Source organism: Citrus sinensis, chromosome 3, assembly GCF_022201045.2.
Source record: "Citrus sinensis cultivar Valencia sweet orange chromosome 3, DVS_A1.0, whole genome shotgun sequence".
Classification (NCBI taxonomy): domain Eukaryota; kingdom Viridiplantae; phylum Streptophyta; class Magnoliopsida; order Sapindales; family Rutaceae; genus Citrus; species Citrus sinensis.
Window position 1 is genome coordinate 31,955,244 of NC_068558.1, and position 14,705 is coordinate 31,969,948.

Consider the following 14,705-nt stretch of genomic DNA (forward strand, 5'->3'; position numbering starts at 1 on the left):
TAACTGTTCTTTATTATTGTGCTGAATTTGACTTTTTATTGAATAATTTGATATATGCCTTGAATCAATTTGGAGCTTCTACAACTTGTCAGGTATCAGTTTCTCCTACATTCTTTTCGGCGCCAAAAGATATTCAAGCGGTTGAATAAGACTTGACATATACAATATAAATACAAGAGCTGTTTGTCTTTTTACAATAGGAATAATATATAATGCTCATCAAAACTTGCTGATGAGAAAGTAAATTCCTCAGAAATTAAATGTTTCAGCCAACCAAGGAAGCAGCTTTTCGTGGACCAACTCGGGTCTGTCGTCATGGGGACAATGTCCTACTACTTCCAACACAATTAACTTCACATATGAAAGTTGAGAAGGCAGAGATTAGAAGTATCTACCAACAGGTCCATCGAGAGGGGTGAATCCTCATCACCCAATAAAACTAGTACAGGTATAGAGATTGATGGCATCAATTGCTCGGGGTTCGGCCCTGGGGGGCCTGTCACAATCGAAACAAATGCATCGAGTGCACCTTCATCATTGGCGAGTTCTCGTATGATCTGCAATTTTGAGGTCAATTCATGAAATCTGAGTCCATTTTTGTAAGAGGTTAAAATAGCACATAATACCTCTACCAGTGTTTCATCCACAGATTTCTTATTTGAATAGATGGACAGTAAAATGTTCCTCAGTGTTTCCCTACAGCACCAATATATACACATCATAGAATCTTTTAATTTTTGACTACTGTTTTAGGATAACGAAAAAATGGACTGAATAGAGAGAAGAGAAAATACCTTCGTTTCACATCTTCAAAGATTGCATCTGCAATTGCCCTTTGCTTCAACAAGAAATCAATGAACCAAAGCAATGGCAACTGTGGCTTGATTCTCCAATCATCAACAATTGCCTTGTTGTTCATGCTGCCACCAGCACAATTCAACAAAACAAGCCCTCGAACAAGTGTTTGAATGGATTTTTATGGTAGAAAATATAGCAGGTTTTTGCAAACCATAGTAACCGAAAAGGCTAATTAGGTGCAAGTGTTTCTTTGCAAGTATGATGACAAATATCTGATGCCCAAGAGGAAGTTAAATTAATATACCTGAGGCAGCAAAAACATAGGGTAGGCTTCGAACAAAATTACGTACAAGCAACCAACAAAGTGTTGGCTCCACTGGCAATGGAGTCCCCTTAAGTGGCTTGACTGGGTTTGCTCCCCAGTTCGATTCGCATGGAAGTCGCCTTTGTTGGAAGAACCTGTGCCTCTCGGTTCAAGCGGGAACTTCTAGTATGGGTTGTGGTACGGGCTTAAAGGTGCCTCCCACAGTTGGGGCCCTCCCCATAATATCTCGTGGTCAAAACAAAAAAAAAAAAGAATTACGTACTGTAACACATGCACTTTGATTTTTCCTAATTAAGTGTATGATTTAATTTTTCCTCTTCGATATTAATTCTAAAATTGTCACAACATTAAATCGAGATAAATTGAGTGCGATCAAAGTCGGATTTTATTTTCGTCATGGGTCTGGTATAAGCTTAATTTGTATTAAGCTTAAGTGCAAAAAAAAAAGAAAAGAAAAAGAAGCCAGTTTCTATAAATGGAAAGGGGAAGCTGGTTTCCAAAAAAGGAAAGAAAGAGGGGCACGTGAGAGAGAGAGTGAGAAAGAGAGTTGACCTGATTTTGACCTGGATTCGACCCGACCCGCGACCTTGACCCGAACGGATCTCGCGATTCCAGCCACCTCATCGGCTGAGCTTGGTACCGATATGAAGCTTGGAAGCCGGCCGTCATAACCCAGCCGTCCTCATTGCCGGAAAATGACTGGAACGCCGCCATTTGAACCTAAAAAATTGACGGCCAAAAACCCATCACCATCGTCGTTGATTTCACTGGAGTTTGGGCACACCTCCAGCTGGGTTCTACTCCTCACGTCACCAGCATCATTTTCTGACCAACCTTGTCACCTGAAACGACCGAATTGTCGACGATCGGCCACTTGGAAAGCTCGCGGCTTTGGGAGCTCAATCCGCCGCCATCGCCACGCGTGGGAGGTCACCGCCGTCACCATTGGACTCACCTAGGTCTGAACTACTAGACCTAAGCTTCCCGTCGTCGTTGACTGAAAACCGGTCATCGTTGACCGACAGGGGTAATTTGGTAAATTCATAAAACTTTAGGGTGAGTTTGTAATTTATGGAATTAGTGGAAAATTTGGTAATTTTAGGTTAGGGCAGTGAGGTAATTTGAAATTACGAGGGAAATTCGGTAATTTAAGTCATTAAGGACATTTTGGTAATTTTATGTGCCGAGGGTAATTTCATAATTTCTGACATTGTGGTTATTTTCGTGATCTGAATTGAGGACAATTTAGTAATTGAAGATTCTGAGGATAATTTTGGTAAAATAATGAATTTTGGCATGTAGGGGTATTTCGGTAATTTTGTGCATGCAGGAATAGTTTATTGTTGATAGATATTCGTTTCGAGAATTATTATGTAAGATTAGTTGTATTTCAAATTTACAGAGAATGATTATGTCGTTTCCTTGATTAGGAGGATCCGCGAACGAGAATCAACCCGCGGACGTTGTTGATACCGAGTCTGGACTTCGTCACTGTGAGTGGAATATACAAAACCTATTTTTATAGTATATGCTGATTTTATGATACAGTGCAATATGTTTTGATGAATAAGTATTTGATGCTTTGATTTAATGATTTTCTAGAAAATTGATTTTTATCTATGTGTTGATATTTATCGTTATTAAGAATGAGTTTGATTAATGATTTTATTATTGTTTTTGAGTAAACGCATGATATTAGAATTGAGTGGATTTGAGATATGTTGAATAAAAAGAAAATGAGATTTCAGATGTGATTATATGTTTATGTACATGTGTATAAATGTTGTTTGGAAAATCATTGGACAGTACCCTTCCCCTCCAGATACAGAGATACAGATAATACGAGATGAATACAGAGATACAGATGAGATGAGATAGAGGCCTTTGGGGCTCGTCTGAACACACATAGAGGCTTTGGGCCGTGTGTTTGGGCGCTTTTGCCTTTTGGGGGCTTAAGCTTGCAGTATGATGATTACAGAGATACAAATGTTGAGATACATGTGATATGAGATGAGATTTCCCCATCTATCCGTTGTAGCTCCGGGGCATGATGGTTCCCTGATTGCCCATCCGTCGAGGTCCAGATATGATGAGATCATTCCCCTGGGTACTTGTTTGATGATAGTTTTTGGTATTCAGTATTTGATATTATAAGTATTATAATTTCATTGATTTTATGCATATTTATGTAATATTGTTATTTTAGTGCATGATTTGAATTGAATATGTTTATATAAGTTCTTATGATATTTTGATGAAATTGATTTGAGAAAGATTAAATTATTTTAAATAAATTTATTTTTCAAAAACTACTATCCACTCACTGAGTTTTATACTCACCTCATTTTTATTATATTTTCTCCCGTCACAGGAGATTTGCAGGTACATCAGTCGACCCAGCAACGATAGTTAGATTTAAAATTGTGGCCACGTGATGGTGCTAGGAGTCGTAGATTTAATATTTTGATATTTGGGATATTGCGAATTGTATTTATTTATTATATTTTGTAATTAAAGATAACCATTGTATTTTAATATTAGAATGATTTGGGTGATATTTGATATGTTGACTTGAGAAGTTGGTTATGAAGGATGGGTGGATATTGAGTTATTTTTGGGAGTATTGTTTTGTAAATTGCAGGTTTGGGGATGTTTTATTTATAGGAGAGATTTTGCCGAATTTTTGATAGAATTATTAGATATCATAATTATTATCGATTCGATTATACGAGTTTAGATAGACTCGCCCTGAGGGTGCGGGACGGGTCGTTTCACGTACAAGCATTATTGTCTTCTGAGCAGCTTCATCCAAGAAATCCAATATTAGCTGTATCGGTGAGTCTCACTCAAGTTAGCAAGGAAAATAACTAAAGGTCAAGCAATTGATGATATAAGTACAGGAGTTGTGAAATAACTTATATGAATAATTGCTTATCCTTAACATTTGTGGATGCCTACAATTATATGTTCACAGAAGTAAATAGAATAAAAAAAATAGAACATTATCAATAAGAAAAGTTCACTACAAGATGAAAATTATTTTTTGTCATTTGTGCCTTGTGTACTAAATTTTGTGTTATTTTATTACATATTTATTCTAAGGAATGCGGGAAGAAAAAATATGGGGTCGATTTATTGTAAGCCCCAAATTCAACCAAAGATCCAAATGCTAGTTTCAAACTAAACCAACCCAAAGTTTGGGCAACAGTCCAACGCAACCCAACTAAAATCATTTTAATTTGATTTTAGTTTGGGTTGACTTAGGCTTTGATAAATTCACATGTTTTATACCATAATTAAAATAAAGTATCATTTGTCATACATTTTGTTAAGTAAATAAGAGCATCAGCTCAGCCATGCCATCATCCCCACCACGGCATGGATCATCAAGCCAAGTAGTACGAGCAGAACACTAATAATGAGCACCTCAGCCAAATGGTACGAGTAGAACACTGATAATGAGCCTCCTACGAACATGGGCCAATTAGAGACGAGTATCAGTAAAAGGAATATACCGACCAGAGACATGTGCCGAGCAGATACCTATCTCCCAAAAAAGAAGGAACACGATCTCACGAAATCACGACAGTTGCGCTATGCCCAGAACCGTTGAGGGAAATACAGTGCCCCACGTTTACCCATAGTGTAGCAGTTGGAGTCCCATGAGGGGCTGCCACTACCCGAAAAAGGGGGAGATGAAAGGGGAACGGAAACGTGGGACAACGGCTATAAAAAGAAGGAAAAACCAATAGAGAGGGGACATAAAAATTGAGGGAAGGGAAAACTCTGCCGAATTGAAACCAGACCATTTTCAATACAAACTGTGAGCGAATTATAAGCAACTTGTCAAATTTAAATTATACCGTTTTCCCGTAAACACCTTGTGCTAACTAAGGCATCAAAGGGTTTACGCCGGTAAAACCACCAGTGTCTCTGATCCACTTTGGTGAACGCAGGCTTAGTAGGAAAATGAAGGGCAATTCCAAATTCTGTGACTAAAGAGATCGTTGAAGCAAGAAGAAATTGACACCCTCACTACCGATCACATAAGCGTTGGTGTAAAGATCTGGTCGGGCCAAAGGCGAGCAGATTTCAGCATCAACATTTTGGCGCCGTCTGTGGGGAAGCTGGATAAAAAGCTACCGCCAAACTAGTAGTCATCAGAGAAGCAATGAACAGTCGGTTATGGATATAACAAGGAAGGATGCCCTAGGTGGGGACAATGAAACTGGTGAAACAATTACTCTTCGAGAGATAGGAAATGAAGCTAGAGAGAGGATGATGTAAGATTGAATGGAACGAATGGAGACACAAATGGAAACTCTCACGGCCATATTGCATGAGTTGAGGGATGAGCGGAGAAGGGACCATAAAATCCCTGTGGGGAGAGATAAAGTTAAGGAAATCCCTCTACCAGTGGACCAACCTTATGGGGTGCACCCTTATAGAAGTATTGGTCGAGTTCCAGGGGAGCGCGTGGATGAAGTGAGGGACCAATCTCACTCCGGACGAGTACTGAAAATTGATGGCCGAGGGGCCAGGGTTGATGAAGGAGAGCTCAGACAACGGTTACAGAATGCCGAGCAGGAGCGAGATTAGATAGCTGCACGCGATCCTGACCGTGCTGTGGAATTGGAGGGAGAGGTTCGCAGATTGGCGCAGGTGATGAAGGAGATTCAGGTCAAGAGAAAGCCCCCGAGCTAAAGGATAATGCTAGATGAAGAGTCTCCATTATCAACCGAGATCATGGGTACTGTAATCCCAAGAGATTTCCGTTTCCCCGACCTCAAATACTCTGGGCAAAGTGACCCGCTGGTGCATATTGAACGTTTCAACGACATCACGGGTGTACAGGGACTAACACCAGCCCAGAGGTGCAGGTGTTCCCATTGACACTAGAGGGACGAGCTCGAGAATGGTACCGCAAGCTGCCATGAGGAAGTATAAAAGGCTACGAGCAGATGTGCCAAGAGTTGGCCGAGCAGTTCCGAGGAGCAGTGGCCCCAGAGGACGACATGATGGAACTGATGGGGATAAAGCAGGAGGAACATGAATCCCTTCGGGATTTTGTAAAACGATACCATCGGGTCGTGCTGGATTTGGGAGCTTTCAATCACCCGCAGGCGTTGAGGGGATTAAAAAAGGGTGTGAGAATAGGCCGACTGTATTATAACTTGAGAAGTCCTTTGGTGCAGAGTTATTCGGTGGGGTATGAGCAGGCAAGGAGGGATATAGAAATCGAAGAAGAAAAATCGGTGAGGATAAAGAGCGAACAGCTGGAGGAGTTGAGACGAAAGGAAAGGAGAACCCCGAGCGGGAGCGGGTCGGGAAAGCGAGCTGGGGAATCCTCGGTGATGGGCGCAATATCTGATCGGTCTCGCCCTTACCCTATGGCTCAAAGACCGCAACAGTTCCAATACAGCCGAGCACAGCCACCGCGCCCCCCATTCCCGGAGCGGTAACGAGAATTTCGGCAGTTGGCTGCCCATCCTTATCACAATGCTCCTAGGGCATTACATACCACAAACTCCAAAGCTGGGCCGCTAGGTCAGCTACCTACAATATCAGCTCGGGACGATATCCATGATAGCTGAGCAGTCCAACTGATTGATCAGAGCTTGACATATAGACAATACACTCCATTAAAAGTCCCTATGGAGGAGTTGTATGAAAGTATCGAGGGACGAGGACTGCTGTACCCCCCAGCCCCTATAACAAAACCCGCTCACCGACATGATAAGAGCAGATTCTGTAAGTTCCACGACACTCATGGTCACACAATCAGCCAATATCGCGACCTAAAGATTCAGGTGGAGGATTTGGTGAGGAACCGATACCTGGATGAATATGTAGATGGAGTGTCCCCCGTCATTGAATCACAGTACACGCGGGATGAAGGAGTTGAGAGGAGCCTAGAACGTGAACAGCCAATTATTCGTGTGATAGCAGGGGGGCCAACATTGGCTGGGGATTTGAATAGGCCACGAAAGAACTATGGGAGATACGCCGTGACTAGAAAAAAGGTGCTTTTCAATTTGCCAGCAGCTAAAAGGGCGAAAGTGAGGTAAGTTCCTATTATGTGGACAGATGACGACGAAGAAGGTATTTTATATCCTCATGAGGATAATGGTGATTAAGGCAATGGTGGCTGGTACAGAATTACAACGAATACTGGTGGACACGGGCAGCTCGGTTGACATACTGTTTAAGTCTGCCCTAGATGATATGGGAATTTCAGACTTAAAATTGGAACGGACGAATACATCCTTGAAGGGTTTTGGAGGAGGACGGTTAACCTCCATGGGGATCATCGAGCTCCCAATTACTGTAGGATCAAATCTATTTGAAAGAACAGTGATGCTGGACTTCGTCGTGGTAGAAGAGAGAAGCCCTTACCAAATGATACTGGGACGACCTTTCATGAGGATAAGCCAATGCGTTATATCTACGCATTATCTGGCGTTGAAATACAGAGTCAACAGAGTTGTAGGCGTAGTAAAAGGTAACCAGAGAATGGCGATGAGCTGTTACACTATAGCGGCCAAGTAGACACTACAGGTTACCTCACTGGACAACCGAGGAGATTCAAAAAAGGGTCATCAAGAACCTGTTGAGGAACTGGAGGAGGTTGTGGTGAGCAAGAGTAACTCGAGCAGAGTGGTTAAGATCGGATCAGGACTGACCGGAGCAGTAAAAGGCGAGCTGGTAAAGTGCCTACAATCTCATATAGATATATTTACATGATCTTACGAGGACATGCCAGGAATTGATCGCGGGGTAGCTTGTCATAAGTTGGCAATCAAGAAGGGGGCAAGGCCGGTGAGGCAGAAAATGAGGTGCTTTAATCTGGAAAGGTACGAAGCCATAAATGCAGATATGGAAAAGCTGTTGAAAGTAGAATTTATAAGGGAGGCCAAGTACCCGGAGTGGATTTCTAATGTAGTACTGGTAAAGAAGGCCAACGGGAAATGGAGAATGTGCGTGGACTTCACAGACCTTAATAAGGATAGTTTTTCCCTATAAAAAATAGATCAATTGGTGGACTCAACAGCGGGTCATAGTCTGCTCAGCTTTATAGATGCCTTTTCGGGATACAACTAGATACCTATGGACGAGCAGGATGAGGAAAACACCACTTTTATAACTAACATGGGTTTGTTTTGCTACAGGGTAATGCCTTTTGGCCTGAAAAATGCAGGAGCTACCTATCAAAGGTTGGTGAACAAGATTTTCAAGCCATTGATCGGTCACACTATAGAGGTATATGTGGACGATATGATCACAAAGTCTAAAGAACCGAGGGATCATGTGAAGCACTTGGAAGAGACCTTTGAGTTGCTGAGGAAGTATGAAATGAAGATGAACCCGGAGAAATGTGCATTTGGGGTCAGCTTTGGCAAATTTTTGGGATTCCTGGTGAGTCACCGAGGGATCGAGGCCAACCTAGAAAAGATATGGGCGGTAACAGAAATGAGATCCCCACGAACAGTTAAGGAGGTGCAGAGCCTTACAGGGAAATTGACAGCATTGAGCCGATTCATCTTGCGGGCCACAGATAAATGCCACCCTTTCTTCCAAACCATAAAGAAAGGGAGAAAAATGGAGTGGATATTAGAATATGAGGAGGCGTTTGGGAAGCTGAAGGAATATCTGGCCCGCACCCCATTATTATCAACTCCGAGGGAAGGTGACTAGCTGTTTTTGTACTTGGCAATCTCAAAATGGGCTACCAACTCGGTATTAGTCAGAGAAGAAGAAGGAAAGCAACACCCCGTATACTACACTAGCAAGGCCCTGGTAGACGCAGAAACCAGGTATCCACTGATGGAGAAATGGGCACTAGATCTAATAACAGCAGCACGCAAACTCCGACCATATTTTCAGGCCCACCCGATAGTTGTGATGATTGACCAGCCTCTTCGGCAAATGCTCCAAAAACCAGATGGGGTACTTTACTGTCGAGGGTTCACCTTGCCCCTTTTGAGATGTTTGGATGACGAGGAAGCAGATTATGTGTTGAGGGAGATTCATGAAGGAATATGTGGCAACCATTCGGGAGCAAGAACTTTAGCCTTCAAGGCACTTCGACAAGGATACTTCTAGCCGACCATGCACCAGGATGCAAAAAGGATGGCAAAGAACTGTAAAATCTGCCAGAGCTTCTCGGAGGTTCATGCTCAACCCCCAGAAAAGCTAACCACTATGTCATCCCCATGGCCTTTTGCCCAATGGGGAATCGATCTGATTGGTCCATTACCTAAGGGCCGAGGAGCAGCAACACATGCAATTGTGGCTATAGACTACTTCACCAAGTGGGTAGAAGTGGGAGTCCTCAGCCAAATCACGGAGAGAAAGACGACGGATTTTATTTGGAAGAATATCATCTGCAGATACGGGATCCCCTATGCCATCATTACAGACAATGGGAGGCAATTTGACAACAACAACTTCAGGGAATTTTGCCGAAACTTGGGGGTGGACCTGAAGTTCTGCACCCCCGCACACCCCCAGGCAAACGGACAGGTGGAAGCGGCCAACAAAGTAATAAAGAAACTCCTGAAAACCAGACTGGGAGAGAAGAATGGAGCTTGGGTCGACGACATTTTTTTTCTTTCTTTTTTTTGATTTTTCTTTTTCTTTTTTTTTTTCTTTTTTTTGTTGTTTTTTCTTTTTTTTTTTTTTTGGTTTTTGAATCAAACAAAAGAAACGAACCTTGCACAATTTAATTCAAGCATAATGCTTGTTGATCTAATTGAGAAACTTTATTACAAGGTAGAAAAAGCAACAAAATATATCCACGCAATGAGTCCAAAAAATCTCCTTAAATTGAGGCTCAAAAAGAAGAAAAATGGTTAAGTAGACGGAGAAAATTAGATGGGTAATGGTTAAGGCTCAAACAAAGATAGCAAATAAAGGTCTTCGGGTAGAGAAAAAAAAATGCGAGAATAGAAAAATGGAAAAGGGTTTGCCCTTATCATTTTAATGCATAAAATCCCGTAATGCGGCTTCAACATGCATAACAAAGCAAGTTCTAGAATAAACAAACTAAGATTGATATTAACAAAAATATTAGAGCAAAGTGGTTACTCATAGGCTCAAATCCTCACAAAGTTGGTAAATTTGCCATCAAATCATGTACACTCTTCAAATGAATCAACCATCAATCGTGGTGTAGAATGAGAAGAAGGTATGAGTGATATATAAAAGAAAAGGTAAAAATGATAAGAAGTGAGAAAGATTTATGTAGTAATATGAAAAGTGAAAGATAAAATGTGAGTGATGAAAGAGTATGATAGAATAAAAATAGATGTAAATAATTTGAGATAGATGGGAAAAGAGTAGTGAGAGAGAAAGGAAAAGAAAATTAATGATATATGAAGCATACTAACTCCAAAATCATTTAAGGATGAGTAGAGTGAAAATAATAATTCCAGACATCAATAATGCAAAAATCTCTCCCCCACACCAAGAACTTACATTGTCCCCAATGTAAGATAATCAAAGCTCACAACAAAATTAAAGCGTAAGGATAAAAGATTAAGGGCAAAAAGAAACTTCCCTGAATTGTGAGCTTTGATCCACATAACGTCTATGGGCTTGGCGGAAATGGTGGGGTAAATCCCACACTCTCGAAGTATGCGGCCAAATTCTGCTCTATCGTGTCACGGATTTCGATTCACGCGGCTGGAATGCAGGTCGTAGGCTGGTTGCGGACTATTGCTGCTCGACTGGAGCTTACGGGTACACGGTTGCTGGTTCAGTTGCGCGCGGATGGTTGTGCTGCGCGGGTTGGTGCTGGTTGTGTTGCGCGTGCGGGCTGGGACTGATGCTGCGAACTGGTGATGTTGAATCTGTGTGCTACGGCTGTTGCTGCGCGCTGGGGGATTGCTGGTGCGCGCGCTGGTGACGCTTGTTGCGTTACGTGCTCGGGCTGGGGCTGGTTCGCGTTGCACGCGCAGCTGGGGTTGATTCGCGCTGCTGAGGCTTGCTTTGCGGGTGCTGCGCTGCGTTGCGCGCTGCTGCGCTGCGAGACACGGGATACTGGTGCTGCACTCGCGGGATGGTGCTCGATTCTGGTGCTGCGCGCGTGGGGTGGTGCATTTTCCGGCGAGCTGGTTTGCTGCTGGTTTGTTGCTGGTGTGCTGCAAGCGGCTGGAGAAGAAAACAAGTTCTGGAAAATTAGGGATTTTGTGAACAGTAAAAAAAAATTTTTTTTTTTGAACAGTGATTTTTTTGATTTTTTTATAAATAAATAAATAAATATATAAAAGAAAAAACAAAAGAAAATCTCTTTTTTTCATTTTTTAAATAAATAAATAGAAAAAAAATAAAATAAAATAAATAAATAAATATTTTTTTATTTTTTTAGTGATGAATCACTTGAGACACTAAAAATTTCAGAAGTACTTTTCTAACAAGCACGTGGGCACGCCTTAAAACTATTTTACTTTAAAAATTACAGAAGTACTTTTTAGTTAAGACGTGGGCACGCCTTATAAAAAATTTTCTTCTAGCCAAAATAAGCAAACACATTATTTTTAAAAAAATCTGAATCAAAATTAAAAGAAGATATAACAAAAACCAAAATAAATAAATCATTTAGGTTGCCTCCCAAAAAGCGCCTTTGTTTTATGTCTTTGGCTAGACACATTTATGCATCAATCTCCATAATTGGGACTCTCGAGAGCCACATCCTCCACAATATTCACCGAAAAACCTTCATAAAAAGGTTTTAAGCGATGACCGTTAACCTTAAAAACTTTGTCAGAGGTCGGACTACGAATCTCAACTGCATCATGAGGAAAAACATTAGTAACAATAAAAGGTCCAACCCAGCAAGAACGTAATTTACCCGGAAAAAGTTTAAGCTTAGAATGAAAAAGAAGAACTTTTTGACCAACAGAGAACTCCTTTCTCAAAATCACTCTATCATGAAATGTTTTCGTCTTTTCCTTGTAAAAAATTTCCTGCGCTATAGGGTTAATAACATCCACAGAAAATACCGAATGTTCCTCACTAGGATATTTCATGGTATCATTCATATTAAATTCTATAACCTCTCCATCAAACTCCATAGTGAGAGTCCCTTTATGTACATCCATTTTAGTCCTAGCAGTCTTAAGAAAAGGTCTTCCTAGCAAAATTGGGACAGAATTAGAGGAGTTATCATCTTCCATATCAAGTACATAAAAATCAACAGGAAAAACCAACTCATTAACTTGTACTAAGACATCTTCTAATACCCCATCAGGATATGCATTAGACCTATCGGCTAGTTGAATTATCACGCCAGTTTCTTTTAATGGACCAATATTCAAAGATGAATAAATAGAACGAGGCATGACATTAATAGAAGCTCCTAGATCTAACAAAGCCTTTTCAATTCTAACACTACCAATTTTACAAGGGATAGTAAACATACCTGGATCCTTGCACTTAGGAGGTAGTTTCTTTTGAAGAACTGCTGAAACATTCTCCCCCATGTGAACTTTTTCATCTCCTCTTAATTTTCTCTTAGAGGTGCATAGTTCCTTAAGGACTTTAGCATATCGAGGTATTTATTTTATAGCATCTAATAAAGGAATATTTACCTCAACCTTGCAAAATGTCTCAAGGATGTCTTTCTCTTGTTCCTCCTTCTTTGATTTTGTAAACCGGCTTCGAAAAGGAGGAGGTATCACAATAGGTAGGGGTTTAGCTCTGGTGGGTTCCTCATCATGAGATTGAGGCATCAATTCATTCTTCTCAAGCTCATCTTCTACATGCTTTGTCACTTTCTTACTAGGCTCTTGCAACTCCGTCCCACTTCTAAGGATGACAGCACTAACGTTTTGCTTTGGATTCACCTCAGATTGTGAAGGCAATCTCCCTAATACTTGAGACTCCAGACGGCTCACTGTAGTCGCCAATTAACTCATTTGGTTCTCCAAGTTCTGAATGCTTGCTGTAGTTGCCTGCTGAAATTGTTGAGTGTTAGTCGCAAGTGATTTAACAATTTCTTCAAGAGATATACCTGACTTGGAGGTTGACTGTGGAGGTGCTGGTTGTCTTGGTGGATACTGTTGTGGGAATCCTGACGGCCTAACTCCATAGCTGAAGTTGGGATGATCATTCCATCCCGGATTGTATGTTTGTGCATAAGGATCATACCTCCTCTGAGGCATGCCTGGAAATCCTCCAACTGCATTGGCTTGTTCAACGGGTTCTTCTTGAAGTGTAGGACACATATCAGTTGAATGACCCATATTGTAACAAATACCACAAGTCTTTACATGTTGCACATTACCTACAACAAACTTTTCCACAAGAGAAGTGAGTTTATCTAAACGTTGTTCAACAGAAGAAATATTTACCTCATTCACCTTCCTTGAAGTGGGATCTTGCCTGCTGCCAAATTGTTGTGCATTGGCAGCCATATTTGAGATCAACTCCCTTGCTTGAGTAGGAGTCTTGTTTACCAACACGCCTCCACTAGCAGCATCTATCATACTTCTATCCATCAATGATAGTCCTTCGTAAAAATATTGAATAAGAAGTTGATCAGAAATCTGATGCTGAGGACAGTTGGCACACAATTGTTTGAATCGCTCCCAATACTCATACAAAGTCTCCCCAGGAAGTTGTCTGATCCCACAAATGTCTTTTTTGATGTTAGCAGCTCTTGAAGCAGGAAAGTACTTCTCCAGGAACTGCTTCTTCAAACCATTCCACGTTGTAATTGATCTAGGAGGCAAGTAGTACAACCAGTCTTTAGCTAGTCCATCTAAAGAGAAAGGAAAAGCACGCAGCTTAATCTGCTCTTCAGTCACGCCTTGTGGTCTCATACTTGAACACACAACATGAAACTCCTTAAGATGTTTATGAGGATCTTCACCTGCAAAACCACGAAACTTGGGTAATAAATGAATAAGACCAGACTTTAATTCAAAATTTACCTCCAAGTATACATATTGAATACAGAGTGGTTGTTGATTCAAGTCTGGTTCAGCTAACTCTCTAAGAGTTCTTTCTACAGGTGCAGGTCTATCCATCACTTGTTCTTCTGAATCGCTAGATGATTCAACTAAATCAGGCACTGTATCTGTTTCAGAAAGCAAAGGCGACGAGGATCGTTGCTTAGCTCACTTCGTCTGCTGTCTCAGCTAGCGAGCTGTCTTCTCAATTTCAGGATCAAACGAAAGTGTACCTGTACGAGAAGAACGAACCATACACCAAGTAAAAAGTAAAAAGGATTAAATAAATGACACCAATCCCCGGCAACGGTGCCAAAATTTGATGGTTGTCGAAGCCAACAAAAATAAATTCCTACTCTAAATAAATTGTGTATAGTGATTAAGCAGGGTCGTGTCCACAGAGATCGATAATTATTTAAATCCTTTTGAAACGTAAAACGTAAAATGGGGGAATTGTTGACAATAATAAAAATCAAATTAAAATAACAAGAATGCAAATTAAAGTTGTAATTCAAATTGGAGAAAGCTCTGGTTGAAGGAATTAACTCAGCTTGATTCGACTACTGATCATTGATTCAAATATAGATTATTATTACTTATGAATAGACCGGTTATAGCTACTGAGACCC

General features: G+C 41.0%; 1 non-coding gene and 1 pseudogene across 1 annotated transcript; one reads left to right on the plus strand and one right to left on the minus strand.

The window, feature by feature from the left end:
* Positions 1–249: 249 nt before the first annotated feature.
* LOC127900750 (uncharacterized) lies at positions 250–1,837 on the minus strand (annotated as a pseudogene).
* An 11,832-nt stretch (positions 1,838–13,669) lies between these two features.
* Positions 13,670–13,776, plus strand: LOC127901649 (small nucleolar RNA R71). Its single transcript, XR_008053893.1, has one exon. It is a non-coding gene; the product is annotated as a small nucleolar RNA R71 (small nucleolar RNA).
* The last annotated feature ends 929 nt before the right edge of the window (positions 13,777–14,705 follow it).